The following is a 23,960-nucleotide window of genomic DNA, read 5'->3' as shown; positions in this document are numbered from 1 at the left end:
TAGCTATACTGTTTTCGACCCCATCAGCATGAATAAATGTTTTGACTTTTATGTCTCTTCTCCAACACTTACAGTTTTCTGTTTCATAGTAGCCATTGTAGAATGTATGAAATGGTATCTCGTTGTGATTCTGATTTATATTTCCCTAATAGCTAATGACATTGAATGTCATTGTTATGCTTTTTATACTTTGTATTTCCTCTTTGGAAAAATGTCCTTTCAAGCCTTTCACCCATTTTTCAATTGGGCTGTTTCTATTTTTTTTTTTTTGTCTTGTTAAGTTGATGAATTTCTTTGTATATTTCAATATCAAATCCTTATTGGATTATGTACCTTCCAAATATTTTCTCTCATTGAGTACACTGCCTTTTCACCATTTTGACAAAGTCCTTTGTGAAGCAAAATTTTCAGTTTTTAGGTGGTCCATTTATGTGCCTTTTCTTTTCTTTCTTGTGCTTTGTCTTTCAAATCTAAAACCACTGCTTGCCACAAGATCTTGAAGATGCTTCCCTACATTTTGTTTCTAGGAGTCTATGTGTTGGCTCCTATATTTAGGTTCTTCTCCCATTTTGAGTTCATTTTTGTGTAAGATGTGCAATAGGGGTCCTTTTTCATTCTTTTGCTTATGTATTTCCATTACTCCCAGCACCATTTGTTGAAGACACTGTTTTGTGCTAGTAGTGTAAATTTTTGACAGTCTTGTCAAAAATCAGTTGACCATGATTGTAAAGTCAATTTTTGAACTCTCAATTTGGTTCCACTGATCAATGTCAATCTTTAAGTCCAAACCATACCCTTTTGACTGCTGTAACTTTATAATGTGATTTAAAGTCATGTAGTGAAAGTCTAACAACTTTGTTCATTTTTTTTCCTTAAGATACTTTAGCTATTCAGGGGCACTTCCATTCAGTAACTTTCATATGTTTTTTCATTTCTTCAAAATACGCTTTTGGAATTTTGATTGGAATAGTTGATCTGTAAATCAGTTTGGTTCGAATTGACATTATAACAATATTTAAGTTTGCAATTCATGAACACGGAATGCTCATCCATTTACTTAGATCTTTTCTTGCTTTTAGGAATGTGTCTGATTTTCTGAATATAGGTTCTTTATATTGTGGTCAAATTTAACCCTAGATATTTGATTCCTTTAGTTGCTTTTGTCAATAGAATTTTGAAAGTTATTTTTCTCCTGAGATTGATGCTTACTATATATGGAAACATTTATTTTTATCATATTGAACTTCTATCTTGCCATTTTGCTGAATTCATTTTTTGGCTCTTGTATATTTGTCCTAGATTTCAGGGGAATTTTCCAAGTGTAAGATTATGTCAACTTCATATAGTTAGAGTTTTACTTCTTCCTTTCTAATTTAAATGCCCTTTTTTATTTTCTTGCCTAATTGCTCTACCTAGAGTAGCATTGTGTTGAATAATAGTGGTGGTAATGGGCATTCTTGTCCTGTTCCCAATTTTAGAGGGAAAGCTTTCAGTCTTTCAAGATTGAGTACAGTGCTAACTGTGGGTTTTCATATATGCCTGAAATCATTTTGACAAAGTTTCCTTCTTGTTGTTCAGAACTTTTTTGTCAAGAAGGGGTGCTGGATTTTGTCAGATGCATTTTCTGCCTCACTTGGGTTGATCATGTGGATTTTCTTCTTCAGTTTGTTAATGTGATATTGTGGTAGTTAGGTTCAAGTGTCAACTTAGCCAGGTGAAGGTGCCTACTTCTTTTGCTGTGGACGTGGACCAATGACATAGCAAGCTCGACTGTCCCTGATTACATCTGTTAGGAGGCATGCCTGCTGCAATGAATGATGTTTGATTTAATTGGCTGGAAGCTTAAATGAGAGAGGTTAACATAGCACCACCCAGGCAGCTCAGCATACTTCATTTCAGCACTTGTGGCTCAGCCCAAGCCTTTGGAAATGCAGACAAGAATCAGGGATAGTTGTTGAAACCCAGAGGCCTGGAGAGAAGGCCAGCAGAGATCACTCTGTGCCTTCTCATGTAAAAAGGAATCTCAGTTGAAAGTTAGCTGTTTTCTTCTGAAGAACTATATGGTTTTAATGAAATAAATCCTCCTGTATTAAAAGCCAAACCATCTCTGGTGTGTTGCATTCCAGCAGCTAGCAAACTAGAACAGATATATTATGTTAATTGATTTTCCTGTGTTGACCCATCCTTGTATACTTGGAATAAAACCCACTACTCAGGGGACTTCCAGGAAGATGGCCAAAGGGATTAGCTTGAGTTCAGCCTTGCTCCATGGAAAAGCTAGAGAAGGGATGAGAGGACAACCAAGACAGTGATCCAGGAGTGCAGTTGACCTGGGAGAGCCTTCTGCACAATGTAGAGTGGCCATTGTTGCAGAGTCTGAGGAACTGAGAAGCAGGAAGCTGGACCCAGGTGCTGAAGCATGGAGTCTACTAGAGTGCACAGACAAGAGCCAGGAACTAGAAATTAATCCAGGACATGTTCCTTGAATGTGTTACACTCACCAGTGCAGCCCTGTGACCTGTGACTCACCGCACACCACATTCTCCCGAACCCTGTCACCTACCCCCATTCCCTCCACTCCAAGTGCCCCCACCCCAGCAGCCCCCAGCAGGAGTACCTGCCCCACATTCCTCTCTGCATTGTTCCCTGCAGGCTATTGTCAGTGCATAAAGGCTGCAGGCACTAACCTGCATACCAGATTATACCTGACCCCTGCCCATAGTTTTGCACAGTTTCTCCCTGCCCTCCTGAGTTCTGTATGTCAGTTTATGGCACTCCTAGACCAGTGCATGTGTAGTGCCTCCAATCAAGTCCTTCCACTCTGGTAATGTCAGTTTACAACAGTCCTAGAGCTGCACATGCTCATAGCCCTCAGTCATGCTTTCCAGCTCTGAGAAAGTGCTGACCTGCATAGTCCGTTCACATCTGCCCCCAACATGTGAAGACATAGTGCTCACCCTCTGCCACTGCTCCGTGCAGGAACACGAAGAGTCCAGCACCTTAGACCAGTGCACATTGGGGTTAATGCCTAAAGGCTAGCACACCTGCGCAACTACATCCTCCCTGAGGCGAGGCGTCCATATTCACAAACACCAGCATAATATTCCCAACCTGCACCTATACCAGCCCTGAAACGAATCACCACACTGTTGTGCCCCCCCCATAACCTGTTCCTTGCTTCACATCCATGTCACAAACACAGACCTTAGCCTACATAAAGAAATAAACTCCCAAAATAAATTAAAGTATTTATATATGATGAAAATAACAGAAGATCACTAATCATTTCACAATGCAGACATATATAGCCCTGTTGTTTGACCAAATTAAAAGACCAGAAAGATACAGACGTTGGAACAACTAATCAGAGATGTCCATGTAACTCCACTTGATAAAATAAGTGGGATGGCAAGTGACATAAAGGAGAGCAAAAAGAAAGTAGAAGAGCATAAAGAGGAATTTGAAAGAATAATTAGAAAAATAGCAGATATCATAGGAATAAAAAACTCTGGAACAAATAAAAACATATGAGAGGCACACAACAGCGGATTTGAAGAGACAGAAGAAAGAATAAGTGATATAGAGGACAGGATAACTGACTTCGAATTCTCAAAACAGCAAATGGCAAAAAAAAGAGGAAAGATTTGAATTGTATCCCAGGGGAATGATGGACAAAACAAACCGCACAAATATAAGAATACTCCAGTCAAGGAGCTCCAAAGTAGGTGAGAGAGAAGTGGTAAAACTGAAGGGAATGATAGATTTTTAAACAATATCATTTGAGTGTATTGAATATATATGAAGAAGGAGACTTCAATGTCCCACTGTCCTCTATAGATAGAATAATAAGAGAAGATCAACAGGGAAACAGAGAAACTGAAAGACATGATAAATGCATTAGATCTAACAGATATATATGGTCATTGCACAGCAAAACACCAGGATATGCTTTCTGCTCTAGTGTTCATGGATAAATGGTATACTAGGGCACAGAACAGGTCTTTACCAATTTAAAAACATTGAAATTATTAAGCACTTTCTCTAATCACAACAGAACAAAGCTGGATCTCAGTAGCCACCAAAGAATGAAAACATTCACAAATATATGAACACTAAAAAGTACACTGTTAAGTGACCAGTGGGTTAAAGAAGAAATTATTAGAGAAATCAATAGCTATCTGGAGATGAATGAAAATGAGAATACAACATATCAGAACTTATGAGATTTAGCAAAAGCTGTGCTGAGCAGGAAATTTATTGCCCTAAAAGCCCATGTTAAAAAATAAGAAAGAGCAAAAATCAAGGATTTAACAGCTCACCTGGAGGAACTTGGGAAAGGACAGTAGACTAACCCAAAAGCTAATAGAAGAAGAGAAATAACAAAGATCAGTGGAGAGATAAATTAGTGGAGGAACAATAGAAAAAATCAGCAAAAGCAAAAGTTACTTCTTTGAGAAAATCAATAAAATTGATGGGTCACTAGTAGGACTGACAAAGAAAAAAAGAAACAGGATGTAAAGAAAGTCAGAAATAAGAATGCATGTGTAACCTCAGACCCTAAAGAAATAAAAGAAATCATAAGAGAATACAATGAACAACTATATGTGAAGAAACTAGACAACTTAGATGAAGTGGACAAATTCCTAGAAACACACAAACAAGCTACACTGACTGAGGAAGAAATAGAAGATCTCAACAAGCCAATCACAAGTAAAGAGATTCAATTAGTCATCAAAAATAGACCTACAAAGAAAAGCCCAGAGCCAGATGGCTTCACAGGAGAATTTTATCAAACATTCCAAAAAGAACTAACATCAGTCTTGCACAAACTTTTCCAAAACATTGAGGAAAAAGGAGCTCTACCTAACTCATTTTATGAAGCTAATATGTTAATACCAAAAACAGATAGAGATCCTATAAGAAAGGAAAACTATAGGCCAATCACCCTAATGAACATGAAAATGTTCTCAATAAAATATTAGCAGATCAAATACAATAACATTAAAAGAATTATACACCACAACCCAGTGGGATTTATACCAGGAATGCAGGAATGGTTCAACCCAAGATAATCAGTTAATGTAATGCAGCACATTAATGAATTGAAAGGAAAAATCATATGATCCACTCAATTGATGTTGAAAACCATTCCATAAAATTCAACATTCTCTCTGATAAACTTACTTTGATAGGAATCAAAGGTAACTACCTCAACGTGATAAAGGAAATAAATGAAAAATAATTTTTCATTTTGTTCAATGGAGAGAGACTGAAAGCTTTCCCCCCAAGGTCAAGATTGAGACAAGAATGCCACTGTCACCACTATGATTCAATATTGTCCTAGTAGTTCTAGCTAGAGCAGTCAGGCAGGACAAAGAAATAAAAGGCATCCAAATTGGAAAGGAAGAAATAAAACTCTCATTATTTACAGCTGGTATGATACTATACTTGGACAATCCTGAGAAATCTGCAGCAAAGTTACTCAGCTAAAAAACAATTTCAACAAGGTGAAGGGATATAAAATTAATGTGCAAAAATCAGTAACATATCTACACACAAGCAGTGAACTAGCTGAAGAGTCAGTTAAGGAAAAAATTCCATTCAAAATAGCAATAAAAGAATCAAGTACTTAGGAATGAACTTAACTAGGGATGAAAAGGACTTGTGCACAGAAACCTACATAACATTGCTAAAAGAAATCAAAGGAGATTAAATAGGTGGAAAGATGTTCCCCGCTCATGGATAGGAAGGCTAGCATTAAGATGTCAGTTCTCCCCAAATTAATCTACAGATTCAGTGCAGTACCAATAAAAAATCCAACAGACTTTGAAGGAAAGCTAAATACCGGATTCATCTAGAAAGGAAAGAGACATCGAATAGCTGAAAGCATCCTAGAAGAGAAGAACAAAGTGGGAGGATCAACAGTCCCTAACTTTAAAATCTATTATAAAGCCACAGTGGTCAAAGAGTATGGTACTGGCATGAAGACAGAAGCAGTAACCATTGGAATCAAATCAAGAGTGCAGAAACCAAACGTATGGCCAACTAAATTTTGACCAGACCCCCAAATCCTCTGAACTGGGACAAAATAGTCTTTTCAATAAATGGGCATGGAAGAACTGGATATCAATAGCCAAGAGAATGAAAGAGGGCCCCTATCATACATCCTACACAAAAATTAACTCAAAATGGATCAAATACCTAAATATAAGAACTAGCATCATAAAACTTCGTGAAGAAAATGTAGGGAAACCTCAAGACCTAGTAGTAGGAGGTAGTTTCCTAAACTTTACACCCAAAGCACAAGCAACAAAAGAAAAAACCGATAAATGGCAACACCTCAAAATCAAATGCTCTACATCTCAAAAGACTGTCAAAAAGGTGAAGAGGCAGCCCATGCAATGGGAGAAAATATTAGGAAATCACATATCAGAGAAAGTCTTGATATTGTGTATAGAAAGAAATCATACAACTCAACAACAAAAGAAAAAACACCCCATGTATAAAATGGGCTAAAGATATGGATAGACATTTTTCTGAAGAGCAAATGCAGATGGCGCAAAAGCAGATGAAAAGGTGTTCATTTTCATTGTCTATATGGGAAATGCAGATCAAGACTATAATTGGATACTGCCTGACACCGTAAGAATGGTTGCTGTTTTGGATAAATACTTGAGAGGATGTGACAAAATTGGGATGCACTGCTGGTAGGAATGTATAATGGTACAGCCACTATGGAAGACTGTTTGGTGGTTCCTTAGGAAATTAAACAGCCAGTTGCCCAATGACCCAGCAACATTACCATTTGATGTATACCCAGAAGAGCTGAAAGCAATGACACAACATACATTTGCACACGATGTTCATAGCAGCATTATTCGCAATCCCTAAAAGATGGAAACAGTCCAAATACTCATCAGCATATGAATGGATTAACAAAATGTGGTATATACATATGTTGGAATATTATGCAGCAGTAAGGCTTAATGATATCCTGAAGCACATGACAAGATGGATGATCCTTGGAGACCTAATGCTCAGTGAAATTAGTCAGACACAAAATGATAGGTACTGTATGATTTCCCCTTTTGTGACCAGCATAAATGTATAATCAGAGGCTTATAATGTAGAATATAGGGGACTTAGAGATATATAATATTTATAATGTAGAATATAGGGGACATAGAAACTAGAGATGGGTGCCCAGTTAGCTTATAAGGTTGAACTCCAATGTAATGGAATAGATAGAAGTGAAGGTAGTTTTCTAATGGGTCTATAAATAATATTACCATTTTGAGGATGAAAAAGATTTAAAAGCTTTGTATAGAACTAAGTGTCCCACTTTTTAACACTAGAAATATGAATTATCTCTTGAAAGCATTACTTCAAAGATATGATTCTTGTGCAGAGAGTGTTTAAATCCAGGGAACAGAGGGAAAACTGCTATTGCATGCTATATGCTATGATCAAAATGAAACCATCAGCACTGCCACAGCAACAGCAGAGGTAAATAATGGGGTGAGGGACAAGAGTTAAGAGGAGGTTTAGATTTCCCATTTGGTGAGGGTGTTTGTTGTTTTCTTTCTCCTGGGAACAATGAAATTGTCTAAAATTGAGAATGGTGACGACCTATGTATTTTGGGCATAGTACATGATGCCTGATGAATGTATATATCTCTTTTAGTCCCCTGTATCTTAGAGTGGCTTGAAGTAAAAACCTAAATTTGTGGAATTATAATTCATGCCAAATTCTGAACATGTTCTACAATTAATTGTGGTGTTATGCCTTGAAATTTATACATATGTTATATGATATGTATATACAGGTTGCATGATATATATGTTATTTATATATATATACTATATACATGTGTATATGTTATTTTTCACAAAAAAGAATGAAAAAGTCAGAAAAAGATGAAAACCAGAAAACTCTTTCAAGAGAAATTAATAAAATATATGAATAAGTGAAGGAACATAGATTGTACCCTTAGAAACACTTTTATTCATAGAAATATTTGGTCAGATAAATGAAAAAAGCAGTTAAAGCAAGGAATCATTAAAATGATACATATAATTCTCAAACTTTTCATTTTTACTTAAGAATAAATGAATATGAATGTGTCACCATCTTTTGATATAGGACTAATGTTTCATTGAATTTCTCTTTCAGGAAAAAAATAGACATTTTTTAGAATACACCACTTGTGATTTCATGTTTTATCACTTTAAACTGAGGCAAGAACTAGACACTCACATAGCAGTTTGGGCACAGAATCCTTTTGGTTTTTATTTCTTCCTCCAATTTTTACAGTTTTCTTGTACACATTTAGTGTGTAACAGTAAAAAATGAAAAAAGATTAATTTGTCTACCTCACATCTTTCCAATACAATCTATTCCCTCTTGCTGACAGCTTTTGTTTTTGTTGGGTCTTGACAGTTATGAATGCAAAGGACATAAACAGGTTTGGGGGCAAATACTACTGGTTCTTGCTAAGCACCCAACTGAACCAGTGCTAGAGGCAGGCATGGGTCTCCAAGGGTGTCGAGGATGCCCACGTGTATTAGTCAGCACCCTCGACATAGGGAATTAGGGAACAAGTAGGTTAAATGGGTCTATTGAGAAAAATCCTGCTACTCATGACACATTGAACAAGAAAACTCAATTATTTGGTTTGCTAATTCCTCATCTAGAAAATTTTCCTAGTGAAACTGGAATGCCCACTAACATTTATTTGTAGGCATATCTGTGCTTCACTTTTCATGACAGTGAAAAATTATATGTAATTCTAAAGATCCTACTAAAGGCTACTATCTAAATAAAATAATAATTTCCAATGATGACATAACATGTACCATTTAAAATTATATTTCAGAAGGATTTTTAGTATTTAAAATGGGCTAATAGAATCGCTAAATAGAAAAAGCATGTTATGGGACCATGCATACAGTATGACCTTGTTTTCTGAAAATATATATCTATATTGATAGAACATATAATTATGCATTTATATTCATATCAGGAGAGAAGCATATCAAGAATGTGTGAGAAAATCCTTAACAGTGGTTATCTTGGGGTGAACTTTGTTTCTTTTTTGTGTTTTTCAAGTTGCCTAGAAAACACATGTGCTACTTTACATAATTAGGAAACAAATAATTGTAAAAAGAGTGTTTGAATTTCAGAGCATATCATTTTAGCTACTGTGTCAGTTTGAAAGGATTGTATACCCTAGATAAGCCATATTTTAATCTTGATCCATCTTGTGGATGCAGCTATTTCTTCTAATCCCTCTTTGGCACAATAGGTTGGGATATTGATTAGGTTATCTCCACAGAGATGTGATCTGCCCAGTTGTGGGTATCAACCTTTGATTAGAGGGAGATGTGACTCCACCCATTCTAGGTGAGTCTTGATTAGTTTACTGGAATCCTTTAAAAGAGGAAACATTTTGGAGAGAGAGAACCACGGAGTCCCCACAGCCAGAGACCTTTGGAGATGTAGAAGGAATACTTCCCTGCGGGTTCTTCATGAGACAAGAAGCCTGGAGTAAAAGCCAGCAGATATCACCATGTTCACCATGTGCCTTTGCAGTTGAGAGAGAAACCCTGAACTTCATCAGCCTTTCCTGAGTGAAATTAACCTCTTGTTGGTGCTTTAATTTGGACATTTTTATAGACTTACTTCAATTGGGACATTTTCACAGCTTTAGAACTGTAAACTTGCAACTTAATAAATTTCCCCTTTTAAAGATCAAAAACATCCCCACTGGCCATGCTGTATTTGCATTTTTGAAACTATCATATACCCTAGAAGAGCTGTGTTTTCATCCCAATTCAAGCTTGTGGGGGTAGCAGCTTCTTTTAATCCTGATTCAATACTGTAGGTTGGCATAATTTGATTAGATTATCCCTATGGAGATTTGGCATGCCCAATCATGGGTGTGACCTTTTGATTGGATGGAGATGTGACTCAATCCATTCCTGGTGGGTCTTGAATAGTTTGCTGGAATTCTTAAAAGGGGAAACACTTTGGAGAAACATCAGAAATGACAATGCTGACAGAAACTTCAGAACGGGGCTGACAGAGGAGAGCTGACACACAGAGCTACTTGTTCTAAGCTTGAAGAACAGTTGCTTCAGGTAACAGAGATATGGATGTTTGGAGAGCCTGGAGTCCATCAGATGATGCGATGAGATGTTGAGTAAGCCAGAACCTATAGACAACCAAGGGATGAAAGCCAGCCTTGGAGAAGCAAAGTGAGTTACCCCCACAGGAACTGGGGCTGAAAGATTTGGAGCCCAGGAGTAACAGACCAACAGATGCCATCCATGTGGCTCCCCAGCTGGCAGAGGTGTTCCTGACCCATCAGCCTTCTTTGAATTAAGAATTCTTTCTCTGGATATCTTAGATTGGACACATTTATAGTCTTAGAACTGAAAATTTGTAACACTAAATTCTCCTTTAAAAAAAAGTTCCAGTATATCACATTCTGGCGGCTTTCAAACTGAAACAGTGTATAAATTTTACTTTGCTGTGGAACTGTATTTGCAAGTATTTTGCTGAAGGTTTTGCACTGATATTCATTAGAGAGGTTACTCTGCAATTTTCCTTTCTTGTAATATCTCTTTCTGGCTTTAGGGCCAGGGATTAGGGTAATATTAGCTTCATTGAATGAGTTAGATAATGATCCCTGTTCTGCAGTTTTTTGGAAGAGTGAATAGGAGTGTTATTAATTCTTCTTGGAATGGTTGACTCAACTTTTTAAAAAATATTCTTATTGACAAAATGACATACAGACAGAAACATCATTTTTTTAAAATTCTCCAATGGACCACCGTTTTATTCAGGTTGCGAATGTGCTAATAAATGCAGTGTTAGAGCAGGATGTTTCTGGGACTGGTTTCTTTGCTCTTTTTTTTTTAAGTGATCATTCCATTCTACATATATGATCAGTAATTCGCAATTTATCATCACATAGTTGCATAGTCATCATCATGATTATTTCTTAGAACATTTGCATCAATTCATAAAAAGAAATAAAAAGACAACAGAAAAAAATTCATACATACCATACCCCTCACCCCCGCTTTCATTCCTCACTAGCATTTCACTCTATTTATTTTGACATTTGTTCCCCTCATTATTTATTTTTATTCCATATGTTTATACTTATCTGTTGATAAGGTAGATAAAAGGAGCATCAGACACAAGGTTTTCACAATCACATACTCACATTGTGAAAGCTATATCATTCTTCAGTAATCTTCAAGAAACATGGCTACTAGTTCTACATTTTCAGGCAGTTTCCTCCATCCTCTCCACTGGATCTTGACTAACAAGGTGAAACCCATTTAATGTGTAAGAATAACCTATAGGATAACCTCTCAACTCTGTTTGAATCTCAGGCATTGATACTTTATTTTGTCTCATTTCACTCTTCCCCCTTTTGGTCGATAAGGTTTTCTCAATCCCTTGATTCTGAGTCCCAACTCATTCTAGGACTTCTGTCCCATGTGGCCAGGAAGGTCCACAGCCCTGGGAGTCATGTCCCAGGTAGCCAGGAGGAGGTCAGTGAGTTTGCTTGTTGTTCTGAGCAACAAAAGAGATTGTTTCGGGGGTGATGCTTAGGTCTGATTTTAAGTAGGCTTGACCTACCCTTTGTGGGGTTAAGTTTCATATGAACAAACCCCAAGATTGGGCACTCAGCCTATTGCTTTAGTTTTCACACTGCTTGTGAAAATATCAAGAATTCTCCACTTGGGGAAGTTGAATTTCCCCTTTCTCACCACTCCCCCAAGGGGACTTTTCAAATACTTTTTTACTCAAAGAAACATTCTTAACATACAAACATTCCATACATGGTATACAATCAATTATTCACAGTTTCAACACATAGTTGTATATTCATTACCATGATCATTTTTAGAACATTTGCATCACTCCAGAAAAAGAAAGAATGAGAAAAACTTATACATACTATATCCCTTGCCCCTCCCTCTCATTGGCAACTAGTATTTCTGTCTTCCCCAATGTATTTTAACCTTTGTTCCCCCATTATTTATTTTTTATCCATTTTTTTAATTTGTTTGTCCATACCTGAGATCAAGGGAGTAGCAGACACAAGGTTTTCACAATCACACAGTCACATTATAAAATGTATATCTTTATACAGTCATCTCCAAGAAGCAACTGGAGCACAGTTCTATAGTTTCAGGCACTTCCATATTTCCTCTCTTATATTCCATAAACTAAAAAAGGATAGCTATATAATGCATAAGAATAACCTCCAGGAGAGCCTCTCAACCCTATTTGAAATCTCTCAGCTGCTGAAACTTTATTTATTCTCATTTCTCTCTTTCTCTTTTTGGTCAAGAAAGTTTTTCAATCTCTTGATGCTGAGTCCCAGCTCAACATGGGATTTCTGCCTCACATTGCCAGGGAGATTCACACCTCTGGGAGTAATGTTTTGCATGGGCCGGTGAGGGAGGGCAGTGAGCTCACTTGCCATGTTGGCTTAGAGAGAGACCACGTTGGAGCAACCAAAGAGGTTATCTGGAGGTGACTCTTAGGTCTAATTTAAAGTAGGGTTAGCCTATCCTTTGCAGGAATAAGTTTTATAGGCACAAACCCCAAGATTGGGGGCTCAGCCTATTGATCTGGTTGTCCATGCTGCTTGTGAGAATATCAGAAATTCTCCAAATGGGGAAGTTGAGTCTTTCCCTTGTTCTCCGTATCCCCCAAAAGGGACACTGTAAATACTTCCTTATTCCCTGAAAATCACTCTGGGATTTATTGGGGCATCTCCAACAAAATCTGGACAAACCAAAAATCACATGCCCTATTCATGATTCCCTGTACTTATGGTCTTCAACTAAACTGGCCACACAAGCGAAATTAGGAAATGCACTACCCTTAATATAAATTTTGCACCAAATAAACACCTCTCCCTTTAGTCTCACATAGAAATTGAAATTTTAGAATATGAACAATATCATCCTTTACTCAGTCACCTGATATACCTTAGGCCTATCCAGATCAGCTTCATTCATATCCCTACTCGATGTCTGATCACTTTTCAACTTTATAAACACTTCCTGTATGGGGTACTGCTGACTTTCATAGATTGGCTCTATGAAAATTTTGGTGACTGATTTAATCTCTTTACATGTGATTGGTTTGTTGAGATCTTCGGTTTCTTGTAGATACAGAGGAGGTTGTGGGTTTCTAGGAAAATTCCATTTCATATAAGGTGACCAGTTTGTTGGCATATAATTGTTCATAGTACCCTCTTATAATCTGTTTTATTTTTGTGGTATAAATAGTAATGTCCCCTCTCATTTCTGATTTTATTTATTTCCATCCTTTTCTTTTTCTTTGTCATTCTAGCTCAGGGTTTTTCATTTTATTGATCTCAGAGAACTAACTTTTGGCTTTGTTGATTTTTTCTCTCTATTTTTTTTAATACTCAATTTCCTTTATTTCTGCTCTCATTTTCATTATTTCTTTCCTTCTGCCTGTTCTGGTATTAGTTTGCTATTAAATTTCTGTTCTTTCAGGTATCACTTAGTCTTTGACTTTAGCTTTTTCTTTCTTTTTTTTTGAAAGTGTTCAGAGCTGTAAATTTCCCTCTCAGAACTGCTTTCACTACATCCCATTAATTTACATACATGTATTTTTGTTTACACTCATCTTAAGAAATGCTGATTTCTCTTATAATTTCTTCTTTGGCCCACTCTTTGCTTAAGTGTGTTGTTTTAAGCCTCGTATATTTTCTGGTGAATTTTTCAGTTCTCTTATTGTTATTGATTTCCAGTTTCATTCCAATATGATCAGAGAATGTGCTTTGTAATTTCAACTTCTTAAATTTTATTGAGATTTGTTTTGTGACCCATCATGTAGTCTGTCTTGGAGAATAATCCATGTGCACTTGAGAATAATGCATACCCAGCTGTTTGGGATTGCAATGTTTAATATGTATCGTTTAGGTTTAGTTAATTTATCATGTTATTCAAGTCTCTGTTTCCTTATTGATCCTCTGTCACTAAGTTCTATCCATTGGTAAAGTGGTATACTGAAGTCTTCCACTATTATTTTCAAATGTTGATTTCTTTCTTTAGTTTTAACCTTATGTGCCTCATATTTTGGGCCAACTGTCTATGTGCATAAATTTTTATGATTGTTACTTCTTGGTGGAGTGTCCCTTTTGTTAATATATAGTGTCCCTCTTTGTCTTTTCTAATCATTTCAAATTTTTTTTTTTTTTTTAAAGGAAAGACAGAGAGAAGGAAGGAAGGATAGAAGTCTAATCATTTCAAATTTAATGCCTATTTTGTCTGATTTGATATAGAATGCCCCTGTGCTGTTTTGTGTAAGGTATTTTTTCCAACCTTTCACTTTGAAACTATTTGTATCCTTTGATCTAAGCTGACTGTCTCGTAGTCAGCGTATGGATGTATCATATATTTTTTTATTCTATTCTACCATTCTGAGTCTTAATAGGAATATTTATTCCATTAACATTCATTGTTATTAATTTTAGGGCACCACTTCATTCATTCCATTCTTTGACTTTTATGTGTTATACTGTTTTTGTTTCTCCTTTTACCTTTTAGCCACCTTTATTGATAATCTTCATTTCTACACTCTCTTCATGCCTCTCTCTCTCCTTTCTTCTCTTTTTAGCCTGTAGCCTGCAGACTACCTTTTAGTATTTCTTGCAGGGAAGGTCTCTGGTTAACAAACTCATTCAGCCTCAGTTTTTTTGTAAATATTTTAAGTTATCCCTTTGTTTGTTTATTTATTTATTTTGTCTGCAGATTTTGCTGATATCTATTCACACAGCATATATTCTATCCAAAATAAACATCTCATGGTGTCTCCACTTAGTTGTACAATCACCATCACTCTCAGATTTTTATAATTTTCAACAGACACATGTATACCAAAGAGAAAATCCCAAATACCCTATAACTCTTATCCTTCCTCTCAGTTGTTTACCCCTAGTGTACTTGTGGTACCAATGGTTATACCTATTAAATATAGTCTATAGCATGCAGTTATACCACTCAATTATTAACTCTTTGTACGTGTGTCATACCTTTGAAGTATTTCATGCAAAAAATTTATATTGTCATGCTAATTGGTGAGATACATGACTTTAAACAACCCCTTTCAACCATGTTCACCTTCAGTATGACATTATTCCTAGCAGTTCCACAAACTGCCATCTCCTCTATCCATTTCCAGACATTTAAGTTCAACCTTGTTAACAAGTCTGTACGTATTAGCTACCACTCCACCTTCTCTAGCTTCTATCTATCTCTATGTCCCTTGTATTCTACATACTAAACTCTGAATTTACATTTTCTTGGAGGTTCATATTAGTAAAATCATTAATAGAATCTATTCTACTGTGTCTTGCTTATTTCACTCAGCATTATGTCTTCGAAGTTCTTCCTTTTCCTCATTGCTTCAGGACTCCATTCCTTCTTAGTACTGCGTAATAACTCATTGTATGTACATCCCACATTTTATTTATCTAATTTGCTTTTGATGGACACTTGGGTTACTTGTGTGTTTTAGAAACTGTGAATAATGCCACTATGAGCATCAGTGTGGCAAATGTCTGTTCATGATTCTACTTTTAATTCTTCTGGCTATATACTGATAGCTGAATATCAGTTTCAGGGCAACTCAATATTTAGTTTTCAGGGGAACCACCAGAATGTCTTCCACAGTACTGTACCATTTTACATTTTCCACCAACCGTGGATAAGTGTGCCTCTTTCTGTACATCTTCTCCAACACTTGCAATTTCCTGTTTGTTTAGTAGCAGCCATTCTTAGGTAAAAAATGGTATCTTGTATGCTTTTGATTTGCATTTACCTAATAGCCAGTGAGGTTGAGTCTCTTTTCATATGTTTTTGAGTCACCTGCATTTCCTCCTTGAAAAAGATGTCTATTCATATCCTTTGCCTATTTTAAAATTGAGTTCTTTTTTCTTTTGTTGTTGAATTGTACAATTTCTTTATATATATTGGATGCCAATGGTTTCCAACTAATTCCTCTTATTGAATTGGCTGCATCTTCACCTTTTTGACAAAGTCCTTTGAGGCACAAAAGCATTTAATTTTGATGAATTCCCATTTATCTATTTTTTCTTTTGCTGCTTGTACTTTGGCCATAAGGTCTAAGAAACTGCCTCCTATCACAAGTTCGTAGAGGTGTTTCCCTATTTTTTCTTCTAGGAGTTATATATCTAAGGCTCCTGTATTTATGTCTTTAATACATTTTGTGTTAATTTTTATATGGGATGTGAGGTAGGGTCTTCTTTCATTCTTCTGGAGATGGTACCCAGTTCTCCCATGTCCGTTTATTGAAAAGACCATCTTGTCTCAGTTCAGTGGATTTGGGGTCTTAAAGAAAATCAGATGACCATAGATCTGGGGGATCAATTTCTGAACTCTCAATTTGATCGTATTCATCAATATGTATATCTATGTGCCAAAACCATGTTGTTTTGACCTGTCTGGCTTTATAGTAAGCTTTAAAGTCAGGATGCATAAGTTCTCCCCTGTGTTCTTCCCCTTAAATATGTTTTTAGGAATTGAAGTCCCCTTTCCCTTCCAAATAAATTTAATAATTAGATTTTCCAAGTCTGCAATGTAAAGTGTTGGAATTTTGATTGGTACTGAATTGAATATGTGGATCAGTTTCAGTGGAGTTGACACCTTAACAACAATTAGCCTTTCTGTGCATGAACTTGGAATGTCTTTCCTTTTACTTAGGTCTTTGATTTCATTTAGTGAAGTTTTGTAGTTTTCTGTATAGAGTGCCTTTACATCCTTGGTTAAATTTTACTCATAGAAGTCTGATACTTTTTTGCTGTCACAAATGTCATTGTTTTCTTCATTGCCTCCTCAGTTAGGTCATTACTACTCATAGAATCATTACTGACTTTTTACGCATTAATCTCATAGTCCACAAGTTTGCTGAATTTGATTATCAGCTTAAGTAGCTTTGTTCTAGATTTCTCAAGATTTTCCAAATATAGGATCATGTTATGCAAATAATAAAAGTTTTATTACTTCCTTTCCAATTTGCATGCCTTTTATTTATTTTTCTTTTGTGATTGTTCCAGCTAGGACTTTTAATACAATGTTGAGTTGTAGTGGTAACAGTGGATATCCTGGTCTCATTCCTGATCTTAGGGAGAATACTTTCAATCTGTCACGTAGAACAAGATGCTGGTTGTGGGGTTTTCTTGTAGGCACTTTATCATGTTTTCATAGTTTCTTCTTTTTCTATCGTTGGAAGTATTTTTAGCAAGGAAGGATGCTGGATTTTATCAGATATCTTTTCAGCATCAATCTAGATGATCATGTGATTCCTCCCTCTCAGTTTGTTAATGTGATGTAATCCATGATTGATTTTCTTATGTTTAGCCATCCTTGCATTTCTGGTATAAATCCCACTTTGTTGTGGTATTCAATTTGCTGGTATTTTTAAAGAATTTTTGCATCTGTGTTCACTAGGGAGATTAGCCTGTAATTTTACTTTCTTATATCCTTTTCTGGTTTTGGTCTTAGAGTGTTGTTAGCTTCATAAAATGAGCTAGGTAGTGTTCCTTTCTTTTTCAGTGTTTTGGAAGAGTTTGAGCAGGCATGGTATTAGTACTTTTTGGAATATTTGGTGAAGTTCTCACATGGAGCCATCAGGCCCTGGACTTTTCTTTGTCAGATTTCTGATAACTGGTTGAATCTCTTTCAACCAGTGTAGTTTGTACATTAGGAAATGTGTCCATTTCCTGTAGGTTGTCTAGATTGATGGCATACATAGTATCCTCTTATGATTGCTTTTATTTCTTCACAATCCATGGTAATGTCCCTCTTTAATTTCTGATCTTGTTTATTTGCATCTACTTTTTCTGATAACTTTATCAGTCTAGCTAAGAGTTTTTCAGTTATGTTACTTTTCTTAAAGAAACTAACTTCTGGTTTTATTGATCTGTATTTTTTTTGTCATTGTTGTTGTTCTCCAGTTCATTTATTTCTGCTTAAATCTTTGTTATTTCTTTTTTTACTATTTGCTTTAGGGTTAGTTTGCTGTTCCTTCTCTAGCTTCTTCAGTCACTCAGTTAAGTCTTTGATTTTAGGTCCTAGTTCCTTTTTGATGTATATATTTAGAGCTACAACTTTCCCTCTCCAAACTGCTTTTGCTGCATCCTTTATGTTTTGATATGTTGTGTGCTTGATACCATTCATCTCCTGATATTTACCAATTTCTCTTGCAGTTTTTCTCTTTGATCCACTTAAATATGTTTAACCTCCATATATTTGTGGAGGTTTTGTTTCTTTGATAGTTATTGATTTCCATTTTCATTCCATTTGACCAGAGAAAGTGCATGAATAATTTCAATCTCTCCAAATTTATTGAGTCCTGTTTTCTGCATGTATCTGTCCATTTTCATTCCATTTGACCAGAGAAAGTGCATGAATAATTTCGATCTTTCCAAATTTATTGAGTCCTGTTTTCTGCATGTATCTGTCCTGGAGAACATCCCACAAGCACTAGAGAAGAAGGTATATCTTGGTGTTTGGTGATGCAGCAATCTATATATGTCCATTAGGTCTCATTCATTTCTCACATTGTTTAGTTTCTTTATTCCTTTTTTGATCCTCTGGTGGTTCTGTCTATAGAGGAGAGTGGTGTATTGAAGTCTCTGCTATTATTGTTGAAATGTCTGTTGCTCCCTTCAGTTTCACCAGTGTTTGCCTCTTCTTCTTTGGAGCTCCTTGATCAAGCACATAAACATTTATAATTGTATTTCATTCCCCTTTTATTATACATAATGTCTTTTTGAATTGCCCCTTTTGTTAATATGTAACGTCCTTTGTCACTTATGACATCTTTTCATTTAAAGTCTAGTTTTGTCTGATATTAATATTGCTATCACTGCTATCTTTTGGTTATAGCTTGCATAACATAACACATCTGTTTTCCATCCTTTCACTTTAAATCTATTTGTATCCACGTATCTAAGGTGAGTCTCTTATAAGCAGCATATAGCTGGACTATATTGCTTAATCCATTCTACCAATTTGTATCTTCCAATTGGTAAATTTAGCCTGTTAACATTCAAAGTTTGTACTCTAAAGGCATTTCTTGAATGCACCAACTGGATTTTATTTTTCAGATCTGTTTTTTCCCTTCTCGCTCTTTTTATCCTTTAAGTTTCCTTTCTAAATACTTTACAACTCTTACCTTCTTCAGAACTCTCTCTCCTGTCTTTACTTTTATTTTTCAGTCAACAAAAGTTCCTTTAGTATTTTTTTTTCAGGGTAGGCCTTTAGTTAATAAATTCTCTCAGCATATATCTGTGAAAATTTTAAACACTCCGTGAGTCTTGAAGTACAGCTTTGCTGGATAAAGAGTTCTTTTCTGGCAGTTTTTCTCTTTCCTAATCTTAAATATATCATGCCATTGCCTTATTGTGTCTATGGTGCCCATTGAATAGTCAGAGCTTAGTCTTATATGGCTTCCCTTGTATGTTCCCACTAGGCAGGATCCAAACCAGGTGGATTGCTCTTCTCTTGCTGCTTTCAGGATTTTCTCCTTCTCTTCACCATTTGACACTCTGGTTAATATGTGTCTTGAAGTGTGTCTATTTGGATTTATTCTATTTGGAGTTTATTTGGCTTCGATTTGCATACGTATGTCTTTTATATATTTGGAAAGTTTTCCACATTTATCTCCACAAATACTCTTCCTAGCCCTTTTCTCTTTTCCTTCTGGGACACCAGTGATCCTTATACTTGTGAGCTTCATATTGTCCATCATTTCACTGAGATCCAATTCAAATTTCTGTATCTTTTCCCCCTATTTGTTCTTTTGTGTATTTGCATTCAATTGCTCTGTCATTTTGTTCACTTTTTCTTTCCCCTGTCTTTCAAATATGCTTTTGTGTGTCTCTAGTATATTTTAATTTGACCTATGGTGCTTTTTTGTTTTATAGTATCTGCTCTTTTTCTGTTGTTATCTATTTGGTCTTTAAGATCTTTTATGTCTTTTGATCTCCTTTGTGTCTTTAACCAACCCATCGAACTTGTTTTAGAGCTTTGTATGTACTTCTTTCTTGGATTAGTTGCTTTAAATTTTATTTATCCTCTTGCTTTTCAATCTGGTCATTTAGCTTGGCCATATCTTCTTGCACCTTCATGTGCTTTATGATTTCCTGTTGATTTCTTGGCACTTGGTTATCTTGAAAAGTTTATTTTGAAAGTTAACTTCCTTCACTTACCTAAGACTTTTATATAACAGGTTTACATTGAAGGTCTCCTAAAGCAGTTGGTTTAACAGCGATTCCCAGTCAGACCAGGGCCCAGGAATTTTGTGGGAGGTGGGAGTCTGCTTGGGATCTGTAGGCAAACAGCTGTTTGCTAGAGTGCATTTGCCCTTCTTCCCAGCAGGTAGTGGTCTTGGGCCATCTCTTCTCCTCGGGCTAGCTTTTCCTTGACTGCAGCAGGTACTGGACTGGATCCAAATCAGGTGAAAGACCAATAATGCAGCAGGTTTCTGTGTGTGCTGGGGACCTCTGCCCTGGGTGCAGAGGGTGGGGACTGTGCACATGAGTGAGAATTCTCCTCAGGGCACTATAGGTGATAATTCCTAGGCTCCCATGTAGAATAACTTCGGGCTGTGAGGCAGAGAGTTTCATCTACCCCAAGTCTCAGCCAGGTATTCATCAGCCTAAAAGATCCCTGTCTGCTGTGTATATGGGAGTCTGGGTGGGGAAGGAGCTCTTGATGCTTCCAGGTGCCTGTCTTCTTTATCCTTGCCTCTCTGCCCCTACATATTCTAAACACAGTGGGATTCTGTGGAGAAAGGATACAGGCAGTGGACCACAGAGTGTCTCTCTCTCCTTCTAAACATTATATCTGCTCCACTTTCCTTTGTGCCCCTCTTGTCCTGAACAGAGGTCCCTCTATTCTCTGCCCCAAACCAAGTACTTACAGCACCCTGTCTCAAGGTGGAGGTAGGCACTGGACACCAGAGCAGGGCCTGTTTGTGGGTAAACAAGTCTTCTGCCCTCCAGTGGTGTTTCACTGCCCTACAAGACCTGGGTTTGCTTTAGGGCACTGCTTGAACAGTTGGGTTGTGTGTTTCTCACCCAAATCAGAGGCAGGTTTCCTTGCAGGGGTCTACACCTGCTCCAGTCCTGTGGCTACGTTTTATGGTGGCCTTCTTTTAATTTATTTCATCAACTTCCTTTACCTGAGTATTTAATTTTTAAAAGACATAAAGCTTAATTAGAAAACTTTAACTGTTGTATTAATTTCTTAAATGTTGTTAGAATCCAGTATATCAGAATGGAATGGTGGTTTTTACAAAGAGAATTTATAAGGTACAAGTTCACAGTTTTAAGGCTATAAAAGATATCCAGGCTAAGGCATCCAGGGAAAGATACCTCAAGAAAGGCTGATGTTTCAGGAAGAGCTCTGTCAGCTGAAGTCACGTGGCGACATCTGCTGGCTCCTGGCTCCTAGGCTCTGTTGCTTTCAGCCTCTGTTCCTGTGGGGGTTCCTCACTTTACTTCTCCAGGGATGGCTTTCATTTCTTAGATTCCCTCAGCTCTCTCCAGGTTCTGGCTTGCTTAACATCTCATAATGTTGGCTGCTCAGCTTCGACCATCTCCAAACACCTGTGTCTCTCTTCTCCAAGTATCAACATCTGTGTCAACTTAACTGTGAAGTTTCTCTTGGCTTTTTTGTTTCTATCATTTCTTCAAAATGTTTCCTCTTTTAAAGGATTCCAGTGAACTAATTAAGATCCACCTAGAATGGGTGGAGTCACATCTCCATCTAATAAGACAGTCATCCTTACAATTCTGGTATGTCACTTCTCCTAGGAGATAATCTAATAAAAAGTTTCCAACCTACAGAATTGAATCACATTAAAAGAAATGACTGCTCCCACAAGATTGGATTAGGATTAAAACATGGCTTTTCTAGGGTACATAGTACTTTCATACAGGCACATTCCACCCTCTGGACCCCCCCCCAAAAGATGTTTTTCTCCATATACAAAATACGTTCATTCTAATACAATATCCCAAAAAAATTTAAGCCATTTCAATAATGATATAAATAAAATGCAAAGTTAAAAACCAGTATAAAATCCCATTAAAGTCTTTTACAGGCATGGTAATTCAGGGCAAAACAAAAAATTCTGCTCTCGCTCTGGACTTGTAAAACTCATAACAAATTATTTCCTGCCAATATACAAAGGAGAAACAATCATAGGATACATATTCCCATTTCACTGAACCCAAACACTTTTGAAAACCTTCAGGGCAAACTCCATTATATTTTAAAGTCTAAGGCATTCATCTTTGGAGCTCTAGAAAATGGCAGTCCTGCCCTTTCCAAAGTCCAATGCAGCAGCACGGTTCTCTCTGAATACAGCCTTGGAGGAGACTGGCAAGATCAATTTTTCTGGGCTCCACCCTCTCCAGGCATCAGGGCTGCACTCTGCTATCTCTGGGACACACACTCAACCCTTCCATGCGGTGACAGCCAGGCTCTCTCCAGTCCCAAGGAGTGTGCTCCACCCTCTCCAAGGCATGGGGCACAACTCCTGCAAAGTGAGGTAGAAGACCCATCCTCTCCTTTCAGGGCAAACACACTCTCTCCTCCTGGTCTGAAGTTTCCTGACTCCAGATCTTAGCTCCCATGTTTCTGCCTCTGAAGTTATTTCTCCTTCAACCTGTCCTTTTTCTGTCCATTTCAGTTCAGACTGGTAGTGGTTCCATTTATACAGATCCCACACTCAGCACTCTTGATTTTGATTGCGGTATCCTGAGATCATGCCCATCAGACAGAATTTCCATAATTCCTTCCTGGATAACTTTCTAGAAGGTTCTTCCACAATTGACAGAGCCAAGAGAAACACAGTTATTGCAGTGGTATCTCTTTAGAATGCTCCAGCATTAAAAATTACAGATTTTGGTAGGAACAATTTAAATACTTACCTCAATATCAAGGTGAGTGACAGCAAATTATTTTCTTAAGGAAAAGAAAAGACCTACATGTTTGCAAAGGTGTGGAGAAACAGGCCTTCCTGTATAGGGCTGGCAGAACCAAAAATAGATATATTCTTTCCTAGGTGGTATATGACAATACTATTAAAGACCTAAACACATGCACTTTTTTTTCTTGGCTCTGGAATCTCAGTATTGAATTGCATCAGAAAGACACAACCACAGATAGATGTGCCAACTACAGGCAGTCACACCCATGAGCTTGGCTAAGGCAGGCATGTGTGCTCACAGCTGCGTCTCCTGCAGTCTGGTAGGTCTTCTCTGGCCAAGCTCATGGCCCGCACGTCCTTCATTCTGGAGTTGGATCCCGAGGCATCTAGGACACGGCAGAGGAAGGTAAACGAGGAGATGTGCACCCTCCAAGAACGCAGGCAGTGGTTAGAAGACACCCACCCAGCTCCAAGACCAGACCGACCTCCTGCACTGGGTGCTTTGGGACAGGCGATGCCAAAATCTGCTAAAGGAAGCAGAGAGGCAAGCGAGAGGGGGTTGGCTGCCCCAGGTTTCCAGTGCCGTCCTGGCCTGAGAAGGGTCAAAACCCCCTTCTCCAGGTGTATTCAGATTCTGAAGTGAGCATCTCAGATAACTTTGTTTTTTACTCCATTTGAGTTGATCTCGAGAAGCTTGGTTCTCTCCCTCTGTGGCCCAAGAGGCCTGGGGAAGGTGCTATGTGATGGCACAACATAACCCAAGCCTTTAAAGTTACTGTGGTGGCAGCTGAAGGGGGAAAGATCCAAAGGGCAAGGGAACCAGAGCCAACAAAAGCCAGCACAACCCAACTTTGGACCCTCTTTTAAAAGTCCCACATCCATTTCTCATCACAGGAATATTTTGGGCCCCTGTAGTTTAGGCATGACTCAA

At 37.3% G+C, this 23,960-nt stretch overlaps 1 protein-coding gene across 4 annotated transcripts in view; it reads left to right on the top strand.

The window, feature by feature from the left end:
* The window catches only part of LOC143672582 (protein WWC3-like), a 221,219-nt gene that overhangs the window by 33,570 nt on the left and 163,689 nt on the right, over nt 1–23,960 (top strand). The window lies entirely within an intron of this gene.

Source organism: Tamandua tetradactyla, chromosome Y (assembly GCF_023851605.1).
Source record: "Tamandua tetradactyla isolate mTamTet1 chromosome Y, mTamTet1.pri, whole genome shotgun sequence".
Taxonomy (NCBI): Eukaryota; Metazoa; Chordata; class Mammalia; order Pilosa; family Myrmecophagidae; genus Tamandua; species Tamandua tetradactyla.
The sequence above is the reverse complement of the archived record's forward strand: the minus strand, read 5'-3'. Positions and strand labels throughout refer to the sequence as shown.